Here is a 20353-nt window from a genome sequence, read left to right on the forward strand (position 1 = left end):
GCGTGCGTGCCATCGTAATCTGCTTCGATCGACCCTGCATTCATTTGTTGGTGCGTCTGCGTGTATGTAATAATAATAATATTTGGGGTTTTACGTGCCAAAACCACTTTCTGATTATGAGGCACGCCGTAGTGGAGGACTCCGGAAATTTTGACCACCTGGGGTTCTTTAACGTGCGCCTAAATCTAAGCACACGGGTGTTTTCGCATTTCGCCCCCATCGAAATGCGGCCGCCGTGGCCGGGATTCGATCCCGCGACCTCGTGCTCAGCAGCCCAACACCATAGCCACTGAGTGCGTGTATGTAGAGTGGTAGTCAACGTGCGTGGTAGTCAACGTGAGTGGTAATCAACGTGAGTGGTAGTCAACGTGGTAGTCAACAGATGATTGTCACTACACGTACTGCATGAACCGGGAAGCTTTTCAAGCGTTTAAACCGTCTCTTTAGATTGCCGACAGCTTTGGACAGCGCACAAATGCCGATGATCGCATCCCCGCTTAGGTTCCATGAGGAGGCATGCAGGAACACAACACTACAGTTGTTTGACCGGAAACGAGCTCACTAGATCGGCGAAAGAACGGCGAGATCACTAGATCGCTTTGCAAAAAACATACTCACCAAAGAGCATTTCCAACACGAGGAGATCCCAAGACTTTGCTTTCGTTCGCGTCGAAAGCACTGCTCGCACCAGCATCGTTTGCTTCTTCGAGAGGCCGGCTCTTCGCACTTGGCTCGTACATGTAGGGAGTCACGCCGAACTCCTCAGAAAAACGCAGTCTCTCTAAATTTTCCATTACCGTCTCAGAAAAACAGCACCAAACTACCTGGCACCGCGCTTCATGTGTAGCGGCAGCGGTCGGTTACAAGAGTTGACGTCACGAGGCGCACCGACTAATCACAGGCGGAAACCAGACGCGCGAGCTGGGCGTGTCCGCTGCTGCACTTTTCGTCGAAATAACATATATTTGCGCTTTTTTTCGCTCAATTTCGATACGATATTCGAATTCGGAGGGTTGAAAACCATTATGTACAGATGTTCACTCATTTTTTCTGGAAAACCTTTCAGCTTCCCTTTAAAGAGAAATTTGGGAAGTTTTAAACCTTTATAGTGACCCGCCGGGGTTGCTCAGTGGCTATGGTGTTGGGCTGCTGAGCACGAGGTCGCGGGATCGAATCCCGGCCACGGCGGCCGCATTTCGATGAGGGCGCAATGCGAAAACACCCGCGTACTTAGATTTAGGTGCACGTCGAAGAATCCCAGGTGGTCAAAATTTCCGGAGCCCTCCACTACGGCATGCCTCATAATCAGAAAGTGGTTTTGACACGTAAAACTCCATAATAATAATAAAGAAAGTTTTTAGTGTCACGGAGGCCTAATTAATTCGTTAAAGTGGCGTATTTGTACAATGGCTTCCCGAAATTCATTTACACCGGTGTACAAGACAGCGACGGGGGCGAAAGAGTATTTTATTTTGCGTCAGTGCGTGAAGATTGATAAGGAGGTTGTGACGGAGCATTTTCACTATGTCTTACCAACTACACCACCAAAATCAAACAGTTCGAAACTGTGAGCCCTGCAGCGAAATAGTTGCAACAACAAAATTATTCTGCGCAGCAGGTGGGGACTACAAATCTCCTCGTTTAAGCCGAAATTTAGATGGAACGTTGAACAGTGTAGTTGAAGGTGTAACATTCCAAAACCTTGATTTTTCAATGAAACAACAAAGTCATCAAATCAAGGGACGCGTCTTGGAATTAGGTTTAAATCGCATATGGCAGAAATGAACGAGCGCACTTTACGCGGGCTTCGGTCTTCGCAGCAATTTGGGAAGCAGGTATTTCTTTCAGAAGCTAAAGTTCGCCTCCGTAAAGTGGTCTCGTGCCGAAATGTCTGCGCCACCTACATTTTGTCTCTCAACAACAGGGTTAGGCGGCACGCCACCTTGCAGTCACCACTTTTCGCCTTTCTGTCACATATATAGGCTTCTGCACCACTCTTCCCTATACTCTACTGTGTTATCGTAAAAAAACATAAATAACATAAATAACATAAATGGGGCCATCCTCAAAGTACTGGTATTACTGGGTAAGGAACGGGATAGGAAGACCGGCTTCGGTTCTTCCTGAATCGTAATTTTTGCTTTCTTCGAATGTAGGGTGCACGGAATCCCGAGTTGTCTCCGCAGTGATCCACGGCGCCAGATGACAGCACTTACAGACGACAACTGAATGAGTGCGTTCCGGGATTACGTGTGACACACTGACGGAGTCTCCAGCGCAGACGACGCGAAGCAGCGACACGCCCGGGTCATGTCAGCGAAGAAGACGGAAACGACACAGTGGCTTTGGCTTCGGATCCGGCTGTAAGTCGGCACCCGGAAGTTACGCGCGCGCGTTCCCCAGGCGAAACGGACGAGCTGCAGACGTATAATCAAGTGTTGCGAGCTGTCAGCAGACGAAACACGGAGGGGGAGAGGCTATGGACAGGAGGGGTAAAGATACGGTAGGTAGTGTATATAGGCGCTCTCGCGTGCCTGACATCTATCGGGAGAACAGATAACTGTTGTTTTTCATTCGAGCGCGCAGCTTCGCTTGCAGGCTACAATCATCTGAGTGGGCAGAACGCACTTCTCACAAACGCAAAGCTGCCCAGTTGCGATGCCAGATTCAGGAACGTGAAAGCACTCGTAGATGCAGGTGCACTGGCACAGCCGATTAACAAGACTGCTGCTTAACATTTTGCAAGAATCAAACTGAAGCTTCGAGTTACCCAAGCAGCTAAGTGCGAACTGCACTTGAAGAGTAGCGAAAACGTGGACGACGAGGTTACCGAGCATGTTTGAGCCTTCAGCAACTTATATTGTAGCACAGTGCGACCAACTTGCGCCGTCCATTTTCGCCAGTCAAGATGACTGGTACAAGCAAGAAGCACACCAATGTTCTAATTCAGACAACAGAGAAGTTGACAGAAAAGTGGAGACCGAAAAACAGTGGCCAAACGAGGATTATCACTGGAGCGAACGTTTCGACAAGGGGACTTGTCTTGGTCACATGAATAAAAATCGAAGAAGGTTTGTGTTTCGGATCGCATCTGCTGTCCCGGTTTTGCCGAATCGTATAGCCACGAAGCCACAAATGCCTGCACGAGCAGGCATTTGTGCAAAACGAGTATTTAAAGTCTAGCATACGAAGAATACGTACCGCTTCCGAAGTTGAGCGAATGTCTAACGCTAAATTTCGCTGCTGTAGGCAGTCGAAAGTCCATCTTGCAATTGCGGGCGACATAAAGAATCCCATCTAACGCGGATGACAACGTGCGCATTTGCATAAAGCGCTAAGCGCCGACCGGCACGCCGGCCGGCCGCCTCAGCCACGCAATGGATCAGCGAAAGACAAAAAAACCCTGACCCGACCCTGTAGCGCCGACACAAATTGACGTCTCACCTCGGCAAGACAGGAAGCAGCCTGCGTGGATGCGTCGAGGGCGCCAGCGTCCGTCACGAGGCAAACGTCTCGGTGGGAGACCGATCGAAACGGGCGCGACAGCCATCAGGGAAGCGAGGTCCGACAACCCACGACGAGTGGGCCGGTGCAGCCAACACGCGGAAGGCAGCGCGGGTCGCGCCGACGGTTAAGTTGCGCCACGGACTCGCGTACCACCATCCCTGTTGCGTGCAGTACAGCGAAAGCACCGCAAACCACAGCCGATTCAATCGGGATTAGTCGACGGGAAGCTTGAAACAGCGGGACCGAGCCTCGAGATGCTCATGGACAACCTGCGGTCACTACGCAAATATAATGGCAGTGTTATACTTAATGCTGAAAGCTGGCCTATACATCATCGGTTACTGGAGAGTTCGTTACTGAAATTAATTCGCGCTTTTGTAAATGTGCACTAGCTAAAGTCTACCCGTGCTATGTGCGCTCACGTTACATAAAATTGACCAATATAGCGTGCTGAGGTCAAGTAGCCTACTAAAAGCTTAACTGTAGGTTGTGTCATTTATCAGTTGCCGGCATCTTAGAAGCTCTGCTGTTTGTGCCGGCTCAGGCGACTTATTTCACGATTGACAAGGTCGTTTAGAAGCGGCAGTTAATGACACTTTAATTGCGCGATGTTGGCTCTCCCGGCTCCATCGCGGGCATCGTCCCACGCGTGCCCTTGAATGGCCCGCATTTTCGTCCCGGTGACGACTGTGAAGGCTACAGCGCTTCGAAAGGTGCGACACGTTCTGCAGTCGCTGAGCGCCGATAATCAGGCCACTTTGCGACGCCCATCTAACGCTCCATCGCAGGGTGCGGTCAGGCTGAACTGCCGTATAAATATGTTCATGTTGTTCCAGAGCCGTAGCGAAACACGGGAGTTTCAGAACATAATACCACTGCCAGACATGTTCACTGATCGTCCTCCCTGATGAGAGAAAGTGGTCGGGCTTCCAAGAACGGCCGTTGAGTTAACTAAAGTATTAGTAAAACAGAAAATCTCGACGAGAATACCGCAATAGACGTGCCTTCTTATATCGCTATGACTGTCTGTCCCAGAAGCGGGCCTGCAGGCAGCAAGTAGCCCGAGAACAGCTGCGTGTTTCACAGGTACGATTTTGCGTATGCGCGTCTTTAGCTTTGATGATATGTTTCATGTTTTCTTGAGTGGCGTCGCAAAACTACACACAAACTCTCTATCATCTATTGTTGTTGAAAGTAACAGTGTGCGTTAAAATATTGTTTCTTTCTCTCCCTATCTCATACAAAGCGGGAAAGTGCAATACTTAATTCCCATTGTGTTATTTTGTTTCTTTCTTTTGCAAATGATTGCTCCTCTTGAGTTAGCAAACTGCTTAATAGCTGTAAGAATTCTCTTCATCTCGCATGATCCTCTTACTCACACAACAATTTAAGGTAGTGAAGAAGACGGACAAATATTTCAAACTTTCAATAGGAAACTCCATGGATCAGTCAATCATGAACTACAGTTTGGCCAGCTCTGCTCAATCGCGCATACAGGAAGCGCAGCGCGGCTTCTTCTTACCGCGCTCAGTCTCCAAGGCTGTGCACAGAATTGAAACGGGACCGAGCCCATCGTCGTCAGCCCCCGGAAAGCCTATACCACTCGTCCTGTCGCTCGTGTTTACAAACGCGTGTTTGTGAATCTGCTTCTTCTTGCCGCCCGATCAGCCTGGTTCCTTCCGGCGTCAAGGTGAACACCGCACAGCGCATGTGACAAGCAGTGCTGTCGTAAGAGCACGCATCTCGTCGTGCGCGGGACACAGAAGCGATGCTTGCGCAAACGCAAACTTCCGGATCGTGTAGGTGCTCACGCGGAAAGCAGCGGGTGACGTCACGAGGACGTGTACGGAATGAATAGACGCATGTGTTTGGTCCTGCCGGTCGCCCGCTAGCGCTGATCCTTCGACGGGGGTGTTGCATTGGTGACTGTTGTCCTGGTCACGAAGTCGCCATCTGTCGGTCGTGTACACTCGTCCGCGCGCTTAACTATATCACGAAAAACACGCTCCTCGCGGCCTTCGCGGAACGGGCATAAACCAAACGTCAAGTAGCTCTGTTCGTTATATCGTTACGGAAAACAACGACAATTTTGAGGACGCTGACGTAAACCGTGTGGCATTCTGAAAGCTGGAGCTGGCACAAACCTATCAGGAGCCCACTTCGCGAAGTTCTTCGCACGTACTCACGGCCCACGATTGCCTAATCTGTGCTTCCTCATAAATCTAAACTAACTTAATTGCTGGCAGACATACACCAAATAAATGTCGGGGGTGTTGACGGCGGTCAGGTGTGGGACTGCTGTCACAGCAAATTACTTTAGAGCCGCGGGAGTATAAGCCTGTCGATACTTCGCAAAGCTATAGGGAAACGATGGAGCATGTTTTATTATGTGAAGATATCTGCCCAGCGGTCGATTTACGAATCACTGGCCGCCTTGAAGCCCTTGGGTTCAGCGAGAGCAGGGGGGAAGTAAACATGTCCGCAATAGAGACTAGTAAGAGGTGATTGGAAGATTCGTGGTAGTAGGGAAACGACAAAAAAGCGAAGGTGTACAAAAACAAAGTTCGCAATAGGTGTTCATAAAGTTTGTTTATAAGAATTCATCGTGAGTTTTGCTTTTCGTTTTCTTTTTTTTTTCTCTTCTTTAGCATAGGTAGGACATTAGGCAATAAAACATACAAGAGCTTGGTGGCGCAACCCACCACCCCGTTCCAATGGGGACGCTCATAACACCCATCCATTCACTGAGTCGCAGGAGCTTGGAGACGTCCCACTTTTTGGTGGAGTATTCCATCAGCGCAGCCTGTTTGGGTCCTGAAGTAGGATCACGTCAATCACGTGGTTCACTGAAATTAGTCAGAAATTTGGCGTACGTTCAACAGGTGTAAATATTCATCACACACGTCCGCAGGCAACTGGGGTGCGGAGAACGTCTGTCAATAAAAACTCTGCGCAGAAGGCGAAACGAGTCCATGTCATGAGAACGTGCCCCTCTGGATATGATATCGTACCATTTAGCCTACAAACTAAAATTATTACCAGGCTAAGCAATTGACACCTTTGTAGTTCCTATTTGCCAATTGAGCTTTGGTTTCTTCCCAGCCATCACGACCTCCCACAGGCAGGGCGCGGTAAGACATTTAGGCACGTCGCTGCCGTAGCATAACCTCCCTGCATGCATTGTGCAAACAGCGCAACGGGCACGGATACCTTACTCATCTTCCTGGATGACTCCTGGCACGTAAGGACCACGTAAATAATTTCTTAGATCACAAAACTATCCAACCTCTTATGGGGCAATAAAGGCCGAGATTAACTGAACTTCACCTCGCCAGTTACCCACTACTCGTTCACTGACCAATGAGTTAGTCTTTTTCGCGCCATGTATGCATACGGTAGAAACCTACCGCCTTCCCCACGGCATCTTATTGCGCAAGAATGACAACGCCAGTTCGTGGAGCCCTTTTACGTCGAGAGCAAGCCGGTGTTTGCTTGCATATCGACTCAGCCGATACGACAAATCACCCATTGTCTCGCGCCGGCCTCTCCACAGCATGACAACTGCTGCTGCTAAGTTTCGAGAAGGTCGTTCCCTCTGAAGCGTATAGAGAAAAACGCAGATACGCTTGCGTCAGCTATTGAGAGAAGGGAAAAAAAGAAAGAAAACAAAGTCGTCCGCTCGCCCTTCTGTTTTATTCCATACCGAGAACGAGGCTCAAGCGCCACGCAGGCTTACCAGGGGGGCTTCAAAACTATTCCCCGCACCGCGATCGTTCTGATCCGTCGAGGCGGCGCCACACGTTGCCTATGGCTGTCAGTCACGCTCCAGAAAAGGCGGTCGTTCTCCCGCGCTAGGGAGGTGTCTGTTTGCCGAGCGATATCTGTTCGATTCTAAGCGTACGCGTGGCAGCGAACAAGAGAAAATAAGCGAGTTCCCGCAACGTAAGGGTCCTTGTAACCGATGCGAACAGGAGCGCGAATGGTACGGCGTGGATAAATGCCAGAAGCCGAAGGAATGCGAGCGGAAGCCGATGAACCGGTAGTTTTGGCCGTTATGCAGTGTGTCCCGCTCGAACGCAGCGCTTTTCTTCTTTTTTAAATTTTCCTTTCTGCTCGATCTTGGTAAAAAATTGAGCAGACTTCGCAACCCACTTTACGAAGAGAGTGAGGAAGGTAAATGTGAAGGAAAGAGAGGGAGGCTATAACCAGCGTCCGATTGGTTACCGTGTACTAAGGATGAGGGGGTACGAAAGCTGAGAAAAAGGTAAGTACGAATAAACAAGAGAATACTTATGCCATCAACACATATCTAAGATATGCCCGACTCCTGGCCGATCCTCCTGAGGTGGTATGTGCCAAGTACTTTCAGGACATCATCATCATCGTCGTCATCATCATCAGACTGCGTCTGCGCTGTCATACAGTCAATCGGTGAGCCACACCCTCACACACAGTGTCTGTGCCAGATAGAGAAACATATCCAACCAATTTTAAAGATGGCGGGCATTTGCTCGCCAGGCTGCTATGGCTGTGTCCAGGTGCAAAAGGGTCCCACAAGAGAGAAAGTGTTAAAGGCAGCGAGATGCGCAAAGACCAACCCAGAGACGGCTTATTAACAAAGAAGGAATGCACTTATTTATGCCGTGTGGAAAACCTTGCGTTCAAAAAAAAAAAGAAAGAAAACGGCAGGGATCACAGCCTGTCGCTTGTCTGCTAGCACGCAGCTGTAGCCACTTGAAGCGCAAAAGTTTCGGCAAACACTGTCATTAGGTGGATAAGTTTGTGCATCTCAGAAAATGTCTGACCTAGGCAGTTTGTCACGAAGCTCCTGAAGAACGTGAGATAGTCATCAACCTGACGGCCAACTAACCACAGTCTGCACCACACGGCATGCAAATACTAAAGAGAGAGGCGGTCACACTTGAAAAATGGCCAGCCATAAATTTTGTTCATCCGCATGATATGTATATATGAGCTTAGTTCCGCTGCCTCAAGGCCCCGGCTGCAAACACGGCCAGGTGAATGCATGTGCCTGGCGCTAAAAGAAAGAAAGAAAGCCCTCTTTTCAAAGTGTACCGCACTAGCAAGCGAGGGCCTTTTTGCTTCAGGTTGCTTCGTACGTAGGTCAGGTTTATCTTAATTATGACAATTGCGTCACATGTGTTCGAGTGTGACGTCACTAACTGCATATAACAGCATTGTGGCGTCACTTCTGTTGCTGACGATGTCACCAGTTTATAATAATCACGCTAGGTTCGCTTATATATATAGCGTTCTGGCATTCGCACCTTCCAGCGTTCATGCAATTTGCTGTCCATCTCTAAAGGAGGAAATCGCTGTAAGATGAGTTACGGCAGAACGAGAGCTTGGTACTCTATGAGAAAGCACATTTGCTCGGCGCAGTATATTTACACTAACGAACCAAAATATGATCGCACTGGCGATCTCAACTACGCATGTATATCACGACGTAATGGTTACGCTGTAAGCAGGCCTCAAAACAAAGACCCAGTTGTTCAAGCGGCAGGTTGAACGTCACTCTCTTTCATATTCTTCCTCTCCCTCTCTCTCTCTCATTCTGTTCAGCCGCTGAGTCTTTCTCGAACGGACGCAGCAAAGAGACACTGCAGGTGAACTACACGTGTATACCACAGCTTAATTGTTGCAATAATCAAGTCTTAACAGAAAGGCGCTCTCGATCAGCCGAGGATCGAGCCTTCCACGAACAGACATGTGCACCCCTGCACCGCGAAAGACCACTGCACGGCGGAAGACGTCGTGGGGCCCAACGGTGGCCAGCAACGGCGGACTCCAGGGCGAGCCAAAGCAGAGCACACACGCACACGTAAGAAGAGAAGCAGAGCACCTCCCACCCGGCCGGGCTCGCGAAGCGGCCAGCCATAAATTATTCAACTCGCCGGGCTTCACGGCTGGGCTGAGCTCCGTTGCCAAGGCCGACTGTGAGGAGGGCCAGGTGCGTGCACGCACCGCGAGCCCTCCGGACGCGAGCACCTGTCCTCGTGGCCGCGCGCGTCTTGGGACGCGTGTCAACAGTCGCGTGTCCGCGCCAGCCTCGCTTGATAACAGCAGCTGCACGCAGTCCGGCGGCAGGACCGCTCGCTCGATCGCCGAAGACGCCGGCGGGCCAGTCGACGTGCCTCGTTTCACGCGCATCGGGCAACAAAAGCGGGATTCGTTCTTTATCGTGCCTTCAGAAAAAGCTGTCGAGGTTCCAGTTCCGGGTGGAACAGGTTGTGGCTCTTTAACACGGACCCCTTATTTTCTCAGTGTAACTCTTTCAGTCGTGGTGTACGCATCTGTGCGCGCTATTTGCTTTTTCTTGCAAGTTTATTCTAGTAATAGAAGGGCAGAACCTCTCACCTCTCACCATCTAACTTTTCACCATCCCCCCTTGCCCCTCCCCCAGTACAGGGTAACCAACCGGAGATAATCTCTGGTTAACCTTCCTGTCTTTCCTTTGCCTTTCTCTCTCTCTCTCTTTCTCTCTCTCTCTCTCTCTCTCTCTCACACACACACACACACACACACAAACACACACACAGACAGACAGACGTTGTGCTGCCGGTCAACTGAACACTCTGCTTACCTTCTGCAATTTACTTCTAACTGCGAAGTATTGATACACATGAACACTTTACTAAACGCACAACGCGTTTAGTCAGCAATGATGAAGGAATAGATTTTCCTCCATCGCAGTGACTGCGGGGCATGACTGTATAGCTAAAGAATTGAATGAACGGTCCACGCTGAGATGATAGGAAATTCTTAAGTAACATGTTTTAAGTAGCATTCGTAAGTAACAAGTCTGACGCACAGCATCGAGACGAGGAATAGTAGCTGCATGAGCGAGAAGGCACTGAAAATTATACTGAGAAGATGCGACGCCGCCCTCAGAAAAGCGTCAGGACGTTACCGGCTATATACCATCAAAACCCGCAACCTCAGGAAAGAACGGGTGTGGTGCAGCAACGCGAAGAAGAACTGCGAAGTGATCCGCGTACGTAAAGACGACACACGTGATAGAAGAACAATAGTATTTGTACTTTCAGTTTCTGTCGGTTGATGTCGTGTTGAAGGCTTCCTATTAAACGCACAGACGTCAAGCGCAATAGCGCTACGGCGGCTGCCTTGACATCACACTGGTTCGTCCTGAAGAAGTATGCCGCCCCTATAGCATAAGCGGTTGTGGCGGCAATGGCTCATCTACTATATCTTTAAGGGCTATCTTTTTATTACAAGAAACTCAGCAGTAGCAGTCCCCACCATATATATAAAGAAAGAAGCTAAAGCTCCGCGTAGCCTATAGATGCACCAAGCTATAGCTCCATGCTCAAATAAGGCTCTCAGCAAGGTTCGGAATAAAGTGAGGCCTGAAAGGAATGTGGTTAAATAAACAGCCTGTAGGCGACGTAAAAACAAATGTCAAGGGTAACCGAGAAGGTTCTAGCTACCGCCATCCTCAAAGCGTTCCTTTCAATTGCTAGCGGCGGCCACGTCCTTGGTACAACAGCAAAACAATTCTGGATTCTTGTGGCACAAGCCAGGTGCATTTGGAGCTTTTACTCGGCACTCAGTAAAAGTATTACTAGTCAATCAGTAAAAGTGTTAGAAAGAGAAACTCGTACAGCTTATTTTCTTAGCAGTAATACGAAATAATTACATATAGCGAAAGACACTACATAGAGAGTTACCTTCAGACAACGTTAGAAAAAGACGAGCTTGTTTTTATTTATTCAATTTAACGGGATCCTGCTTGACTCGAAAACTACAGAGATTGCAGCGACACAGCGCGAAGATGTCCCAACAAGCGAGCAACGCACAGAGAACGAAGGGCAAGCGGAGGACACTACATACACATGCGTAACGGAGGACAGCAAAGGAAAATAAATCGATTTTCCTCCTCAGTGAGACGATATCGCACACAGTAACCCTAGGATAGAATATGGATGGGAGCTCCATACCTTCTAGCACTTAGTAAGCAAGGTCTGGTCTGCCGCGCAGGAGTGGGGGGAGGGGGGGGGGGTAGAGAAGAAAATAAAACCACCAGCGAATGAGGACAGACATCAGGGGCACCGTTCCTTTAGTATACAGGGCACACCGTTTCCACACTTCGACGATAACAACAGTAAGTCACGCATTAGACTTGTTAAATACACCGGAACGAGATTACACGCGGGCTGACTGCAAGCGATAGTGTTTCTTCCAGTTGGCCGGACTTTCCCGTCCTATACACCAGTCTCGAGGTCAAACACAATCAAAAGCAGCGAATTAAACGCGAAATTCGGGACGTTCTCTCTGCCGCAAAACCCGAATCCACGTGGCCAGATATGAAGGAAAAAAAAAAGCTAATTGGAAATAACAAGAGCACCTCAGCGGGTTAAATGGGCGGAGTCGTTCTCGCAACAAGATCACCGGTCGCGATTGTCGACTACGCCGGGCACGATGCCAGGCACGTACGACCTTAGAAGGCCGACCACGCGATCCACGAACTTTGCCAGATATCGGAATGCCCAATTCGCACTCCGCATTCGTCCACCCTTCCAGTGCCTCCCTCCGGTCACAGTGTGTGTTTTTCGGTCGCTTCTTGTTAAACGGATGCTAAGACTATAAACCTTTTTATTTAGTTAGTTATTTATTATTCTATTTATGATGATTATTATTTGTTTTGAAGACCAAAGGGAAGAAGAGACAGAAACAAACCTCTTCGCTAGCGTTCCTTCTTTGCCACTCTCCAATCCGGTTTACTCTTATCTAGAAACGGTCAAGCATCCACGTAGCGCCCATCCACGTGATCCTTAGTTACAACGTAGCTTGGGTGCAAGTGCGAAATTTAATTTCTCAGGGCTAGATACCAACATGATGGGGGCGCTTTTCTTCTTCGCACGAACAGGATGACAGCAAACAAGAGATCTCTCGCAGAAGGATGTTATCGAACAGTGCGGACGAGAGAACTGTTTTACGAAGCTTGCGTTTCGCTTTCTCGCTCCGAATCCAGCCGACTATACTTAGCTGGAAATGTTCAACTAGTCGGCTGACACCCGCTACAGTGTAGTTTCAAGGCAGCACGGAACGTGCCAAATTGCTTGTTCCCAAGGAAACATGGGCACTAAAATGGTGGATGTCTACTGTGACCCCCGCCGACATCATAGTTTCCTTTTTTTTTCTTTTAAAGCAAAGTCGTTATTGTTCACCATCATCAGCGGCCGCAGCAGCCTATTTTTTATTTATTTTTGTATGCCCACTGCGGGACGACGGCCGCCTCGTGCGATCTCCAATTATACCGCTGTCTTGCGCTAGCTGATTCCAGCTTGCGCCTGCAGATTTCCTAATTTCATCACCCCACCTAGTTTTCTGCCGTCCTCGACTGCGCTTCTCTTCCCCTGGCACCTATTCTGTAACGCGAATGGTCCACCGGTTATCTACCCTACGCATTATATGGCCCGCACAGCTCCATTTATTTCCTTTAATGCCAATTAGAATATCGGCTATCCCCGTTTGTTCTCTGATCCACCACCGCTCTCGTCCTGTCTCTTAACGTTACGCGTAACATTTTTTCTTCCATGGCTGATTCCACGGTCCTCAACTTGTTCTCGAGCTTCTTTGTTAACCTCCAAGTCTCTGCCCCCTTTGTTAGCACCGATAGAATGCAATGATTGCACACTTCTTTTTTCAACGAGAGTGGTATATTTGGTAATGCCTGCAGTTTGCACTCCAACCCATTCTTATTCTTCTGTTAATTTCCTTCTCTTGATCAGAGTCCCCTGTGAGTAATTGAACCAGATAAACGTACCCCTGTACTGTCTCTAGAGGCTAACAGGCGTTCCTGAATTCTTGTTCCCTTGCCGGGCTATTATAAGTCTTCTGCATATTAATTTTCAACCCCACTCTTAGAATTTCTTGGTTTAAAGTCCTCAATCATTTGTTGTAATTCGTCCCCAGTGTTGCTGAATAGGACAATGTCATCTGCAAACAAAAAATTGCGGAGATATTCGCCGTTGATCCTTGCTCCTGTCCTAGGCCTTCACAGTCTAATAGCTTGAATACTTCTCGGCATGCAGTTAGTAGCCTTGAAGAGATTTGGTCTCCTTATCTGATCCCTTTCTTGGTAGATAACTTTCTACTCTACCTGTAGAGAATCAAGGTAGCTGTGGAATCTTCGTAGCTACTTTCCCAACGTATTCTCGCATGCCTCCTGTACTCCTTGGTTACGCCATGCTTATATTACTGTTGGTATCTCAAATGAATCAAATGCCTTTTCATAATCTATGAAAGCCATATAAAGAGGTCGATTGGACTCCACGGATTTTTCGTTATTGTTCCTACGGCTCCACATTCTTGACAACAGGTGGATGTAGCCACGGAGATACACAAAAGCGATATCGGTAGTCACGTGTTACCCTGCATAGAACATCTCGACAGCTGCGATCGCCGACAGATTCACGAGACTTAGCGCAGAGGATACAAAAAAGAAGAAAAGAAACAAACAAACAACAAAAAACGCTAACAGAGTGAAAACATCTTCATTGCCAGTTTTTAAAGGGTCAACTGTACTGAAAGCTGCCGAGCTGGATAAATAGCCCTACCTAAGTTTATGAGAAAGGTAGATAGCAAATCTTGCAAGGAAGAACTGTCGCGTATTCCAACATACTGTATTGATGAGTTGCGCAAACGCAACAGCCAACTCCTTTTATCTTTGAGAGTCAGCTGCATCAAGCTGATACCCCTAATTAAGTGCAAGTGAAACTCGATAAGATTACACTGCTCTACAAAAAATACTAGAAGTAAGTTGTGTATAAACACACACACACGCCAGATACGCACGCACACATTATTGTAGCGTATTAAAACCTCTAGGGAACTTAAAACATAATCGTATAGAATGGTTTGATCTGCTGAACAAATGTTGGCCTAACGTTTTCACTCACAACATTGCTCTTTCTTTCTGTCTAATTAATTAATTATAGGATTTTGTGTGCCAGTACCACGACCTGATTATGAGACACGCCGTAGAGGAGCCCTCTGGAATAACTTGGACCACGTGGGGTTTTCGAACGTGCACCTAAATCGAAGTACTTGTGTTTTCGCATTTCGCCCCCCATCGAAATGCGGCCGCCGCGGTTGGGATTTGATCCCGCGTGCTCGTGCTTAGCAGCGCAACCAAAGCCACTGCTTTCCTTCTGCTTGAGAAAACTGCCACATGCACGGCAGTTCGAAATAACTGAATAATCCGTAATGAGACATACTTGGAGCATTTTCGTGCAACGCCCAGCTAGAACACGGCGTCTATTGCAGAGCGTGCGCACCTGTGTCTCCCACAAGAAGCTCGCCCGACCTCGTATCCTCATCACATCTCACAAAGCGCTTCACCGCGCTGCGGCCTGAACAGAACGTGATGTTGAGTCTGCTCAATCCCAATGCAGCTAAATCGCCAGGCACCACATTACGTACTGCCATGGTTCTGTACCGAGCAACAGTGGCCACATGAAAGCTGCGCACGTAAGTGCACGCTCACTTTCTCGCATCGGTGCGAGAGCTCATTCACGCGAAGCCGTGTCAAACGCCTGAAGTGCAATGCACTGACCTTGCTGGCTCAACCGGGCTGGCACCAAAACTCGCAGAGGAGGGCGTGGGAGGCGATTCCGGCAGTGTCGGAGGACGTCGCCACACCGAAAACACACCCGACTTCCGGGCTACGGCGTCAATATCGGCTGCACGCGATGACCAGCAATCCAAGGTAGTGACGGTGGCAATGAAGACGCGTGCGAAATCCTCCCCAATTGTCACCCGACGCACACACTCACGCAATCCGAGAAAGCGCGCACAGGGAAATCCAGGCGCCGGACAAGACGACCGCCCCCTGAACGGAGTGCTTCACTCGTCAGTGAACAGACGCTTCGTCGAGGAGGACGAAGACAAGTAGATGGTGCGAGCAACTGTCTGTACTACGGCGTGGCTCCAGAGGCAGGCACAACAATCCACAGTTTATCCTGGAATCGAACACACACGCCCTGCCGTTCGGGGGGTTTGAAGAACTGTCTTGCCCGATCTTTCGGTCCAAAGCACGCAGCGCAATCCACGCGAGGTCGTCCGGCGGCCACGGCACCCCGGGCTTGCGGTCTCGCCGAAGAACTGCACAGGCGGTACCGATCGACGGCTCGCTCGCAGCGGCCGCTCGGCGGCTGAACTTGCGCGATGACTGAGGCCAACGCGAGCAGCACTCGCGGCCCGCTCGCTGTCGCCGCCGCACCAACTGGTGGCGGCCTTTCTCTCTTTCCCTCTATTTCCTTGCCCTTCTCTCGCCCGCCTTATTTTTCTTTCTTTCTTTCTCTCTCTCTCTCTCGTTCCATCTCTCCTTCTCGTGTGCAGCGTTGTAGCGCTTATTTCTATCGTTCTTTGTCTTTCTTTCGATCGTGCCCTTCCCCGTCCGTTTTTTTTTTTGCAACAGGCCGACTGTAGCATCGCGCCGGCGCTCACCGTTCTTCGCTCGCCTCTCGCAGTGTGCGCGGCGTCGGCAGGTGAGGAGGCGACGGTGGCACGGAGATGCGCCCGGTGCATTTTCACGCTTCGCTTGGATGCCCGCCGCCGCCACAGCCAAGCCGGCCGGCCGTCGGTGGTGGTGGCGATGCCACGGGCTGCTGTGGCTTGTCCGCCGGTCAGCCGGCCCTCGGAAACGGCCATTTGGCTCGCGGGACCTGTTGCCGAACTTTGCGTTCCTTCCTCTCTCTCTCTCTCTCTCTCTCTCTCTCTCTCTCTTTTTTTCAGGACGCTCGAGAAAGACTTTTTGACGGGCTTGATCGGTTCGTCAGAGAGGAGCGAAATGTCCCGCCATCGCAAGAGGTTCGGATACATTACAGGAGGGTGGACGCGATGACAACACGCGCGAGTTTGCGTCGCGGGTAAACCGGACTGGTGCGAGGAGAGCCGATCGCGTTCGGACGCCGCGGAACGTAGCGGGCTGGAACGAACTCCCCTAGCTCGAACGAATCCTGTGCTGTGACAGAGTGTTTTCATTATCGAGCAAAATCTTATTGTAGCACCCAAGAATTCAAGACAGCTTGATGCAGAACGAAACAAACACCTGATGATTTATCGGGAGCCATTATCGTCGCGTCGTCCCGCTAGGACTTGCGCTTTCGATTTGTTGTGATTAAACGCAAAAGTGTGCCACAGTTGGCTAATTTGTGGTGTTTAAGTGACCGTGAGTTACCTCATGCACTCTATATGTGTATCCTTCTGTGGGAGTCCTTCCGAAAAAGCCATACGTTGGGTTCCAGGTTTACGTTCAAGCTACTCCAATAATTCCAGGGATGCTGTATATTCAACGAAAGAGACTGCGTAGATGATGGAGCCTTTGAGAGCCAGGCTAAACCGACCTGTTGCAATACCATCGCCACAACGCAAGAGCTTCATCAGCGCGCGCCGCTTTCACTGAGTACCGCGGCGCCAGATTCTCGGGCGTGGTTGGTCCTCGAGCGAACGGACAGCGCTGTCTGGCCTGGCATGGACCCAGAAGAAAAGTGCGGTCAGACCCCCGCTCCCCATGAAAGTCGCACGGTCAATAGCAAACAAACGGGGCGCAGTATTTTGTTTGTCTTTTTCGGCCGCCCCGTCAGCCCGCAGGACACTGTGCCGGTGGCCTTCGCCTGCGGGGAAAGGCCGTTTCGTGACCGAGCGAGAACGAACGAGAAAGGGCGCGGCTGGGAAAGGGGAGCGCGATTTGGGAGCAGCTGGAGTGGAGGAGCCCGATTGGAGGTCTTTATCGAAGGATTGTAGTGAGACGGACTAGTTGGTACGGACCTGTTATTGACGAGAGAAACAAAGAAGATAGATGACAGGCAGAGAGGGTAACCGGAGTAACCATGCGGTTGACTACCCTGCACTGGGAGGAGGGCACAACGGATGTCCTGGAAAGAGGAGTAGATATGAAAAAGATTTGTCCGCGCAAGCCCAAGAGAGGCCAACTAACGAATACAGTCGCGCGCGCACACACACACACACACACACACACACACACACACACACACACACACACACACACACACACACACACACACACGCGCGCGCGCGCACACACACGCACACACGCACACACACACGCACGCACACGCACGCACACACACGCACACACACACGCACACGCACGCGCGCACACACACACGCGCACACACACACACACACACACATCCTCTCTACCACTACCACGTGACCGTGAGTGAGTGAGTGCAGGAACTTTATTGCAGCTCCGGCGAGAGCACGCGAACTTGTCGCGCACCCGGCTAGTCCCACGTCGGGACCGGCAGGTCTAGCCCACCGGCCCAGTCGCGGGAACGCCGGACAGCCAGGATTTGCTTTTCCAGAGACGCAGAAGCGAGTCCCACTCCTCCTTGATGAACTTGGGGTATGTCGACCCGCGCTTCCCAGAGCATGTGCGCTAGAGTGGAGGTCTGCCCGCAGGAGGGGCAGGCGTCGTCGCGATACACGTCCGGGTAAGCCTCGTGGAGAACGGAGACACGGATACGTGTTGGTCTGCAGAAGCCTAAGCGAAACGGCTTGGCCCCTATTCAACTTGGGATGAGGGGGTGGAAAGAGCCTTCTAAACATGTAGAAGAATTTAATAATCTCGTTGTGAGTAGCGGGAGCGTCCCTGTGGCCGTAGGGAGGAGGGGAGTCGGTGCTTCTTGCAGAGGAAGCGCGGTCGGTGAGGTCACGCGCAGTCTCGTGAGCAGACTCATTCAGGTTCGGGGGAGCACCCTCGACCGACCCTACGTGAGCGGGAAACCAGTGGATTGAATGATGCGTGAGACCATATCGACTCGAGCTGCTAAGAAGACGAGCAGCTTGCTTGGCGATGAAACTTTTCTGAAAAGCCCTAACTGGCGTTTTGGAATCGCCATATATCTTGGACCCACGACCGTCTAGCAGGGCGAGGGCGATGGCGGCTTGCTCGGCGACTCCGGGGTCTGAAGTGCGAATGGAGGCGCTATTGGAAATCTTGCCGCTGGAGTCGACCACAACGATGGCAAAGGTCTTCCCATCGCTGTACTCCGCGGCGTCGACGAAGCTTGCTCTATAATGTCTCGTTGCTTGATCTGTTTGAGGATGGCTGCTGCTATGGCCTTGCGTCTGCCCTCGTTATGGCCGGGATGGACGTTTCTGGGCACAGGGGCCACTTCGAACTTGTCTCGAATGCACCTAGGGATCGGGGTACTGACCATCGGGAATCCCGCAGGTTGGTAACCGAGCTCTTCGAGGATGTGTTTACCTGCCGCTGTGGTGCTCAGGCGAGTGAGTTGCACGCGTTCTTGGGCTTCGGCAATCTCCTCGGCAGTGTTATGCACCCCCAGCTTCAGGAGATCCTCGGTATGGGTCCTGATGCGTAGCCCGAGAGCCCTCTTCACTACTTTGCGGATGAGAGCGTTGCGCTTGTCTCGCTCCGCTCTGAGCCAGTTGTGCATAGAAATTGTGTACATAAGGTGGCATAGTACGAAGGCATTGATAAGCCTGAGGAGATTGTTTTCCTTCATTCCTCTGTGCCGGTTTGCTATTCTGCGAACGAGGCGGAAAGCGTTGTCCGTCTTTGCGATGATCTCGCGGAGAGCCGTTCCGTTCCCGCCGTTGAATTCGACAAACATGTCCAGGACCCGAATAACGTCGAATAACATCGACCCGGGCCAACGTACGTATGCCTCTGATTTGGCTTCGAGCCGCTTTCGTCGAGAAGGTGCTTCAGCGTACCCCAGGATTTGCCGTTGCGCATCTGTCCATCGATGGATTCGCAGAGCTCGTCCCATTGCTGCTGGCATAGCGCCTTGCAGTGGTCATCGATGACCTTGTTGAGCTCCGAGATCTTTTTTCGGAGTCTGCGATTGAGCCTTTGACCATTCCATCGGCGAAGCAGGGCGTTTTTGGCCTCGATCAGGTGAGCAAGTCTGCTGTCCATCCGCTCGACGTCGAGATCGGTTTCCACTTTCTTGGTAGCCGCGGAAGCGTCGTTCCGGACGCCTTCGCACCATTCTTCGAGAGTGGCGGGTGCCCTGGCTCTGCCGGGTTCTTCGCGAATCTTGCGAAAGCGGTCCCAATCGATGAACGTGAATTCTTGATCCTACTCCGAGACACCTTGAAGTTGGTCTCGAGAATGTAGTGGTCGCTGCCGAACTTCATGGCGGTGTTCTACCAGCCCACGTCCTCAACGTTCCTGACGAACGCGAGGTCGGGTGTCGAGTCCCGGGTAACGAAGTTGCCGATGCGCGTAGGAAAATCATTGTCAGTGACCAGAGTGAGGTCCATCTCGTTGGCGCCTTGCCACAGGTTGCGCCCCTTGGTAGTGTCGTAGACGTAACCCCAGATGCCGTACGATGCGTTGAAGTCACCGACGACGACCAAGGGTCGAGGGCTGGCCAAGTCGGTCGCTTTCTTGAGGATGGTCTTGAACTGCTGGCGCGAGTCCCTGGGGTTGCTGTAGATATTGAGAACGAACACGCTGTTTCTGCGCTGATTCTGCTGTAGTACGTCGAGCAGGATCTAAACCATGACATATTAAATTCTACCACTCGCCAGCTTGAGGTCGTGGGTGAGATGAGTCAGCCTTTTATCAATCAAGGTGCAAATCCCTCGCCCCCCGGGCAGGCCCGACACGGCTCTGTAGCCCTGAAGCGAGGCGGCGGAGACTAATGTTTCTTAGAGAGCAATGACTTGAGGTTTGACAGCGAAAAACCTGAAGAACTGCAGCAGAGGGGCTTTTTTGTTAGAATACCCCCTGCAGTTCCATTGCCACCACTACGGTGCCGGTGTTCTTGATTCTTATATTTACCACATACATTTCCTT

General features: G+C 50.7%; 1 protein-coding gene across 10 annotated transcripts in view; it reads right to left on the reverse strand.

Annotated features, from left to right (window-relative positions):
- Positions 1-20353, reverse strand: part of LOC135911132 (nucleolar protein dao-5-like) — a 282911-nt gene that overhangs the window by 135223 nt on the left and 127335 nt on the right. The window contains exon 1 of one of the 10 annotated variants that reach the window (XM_065443262.1): positions 15110-15772. The exons of the other annotated variants lie outside the window; for them this stretch is intronic. The gene's annotated coding sequence lies outside the window, so the exon portion shown is untranslated. Of the gene's footprint in view, positions 1-15109; positions 15773-20353 lie in introns of those variants that run through there. 10 annotated transcript variants of the gene reach the window in all.

Source organism: Dermacentor albipictus, chromosome 9 (assembly GCF_038994185.2).
Source record: "Dermacentor albipictus isolate Rhodes 1998 colony chromosome 9, USDA_Dalb.pri_finalv2, whole genome shotgun sequence".
Classification (NCBI taxonomy): Eukaryota; Metazoa; Arthropoda; class Arachnida; order Ixodida; family Ixodidae; genus Dermacentor; species Dermacentor albipictus.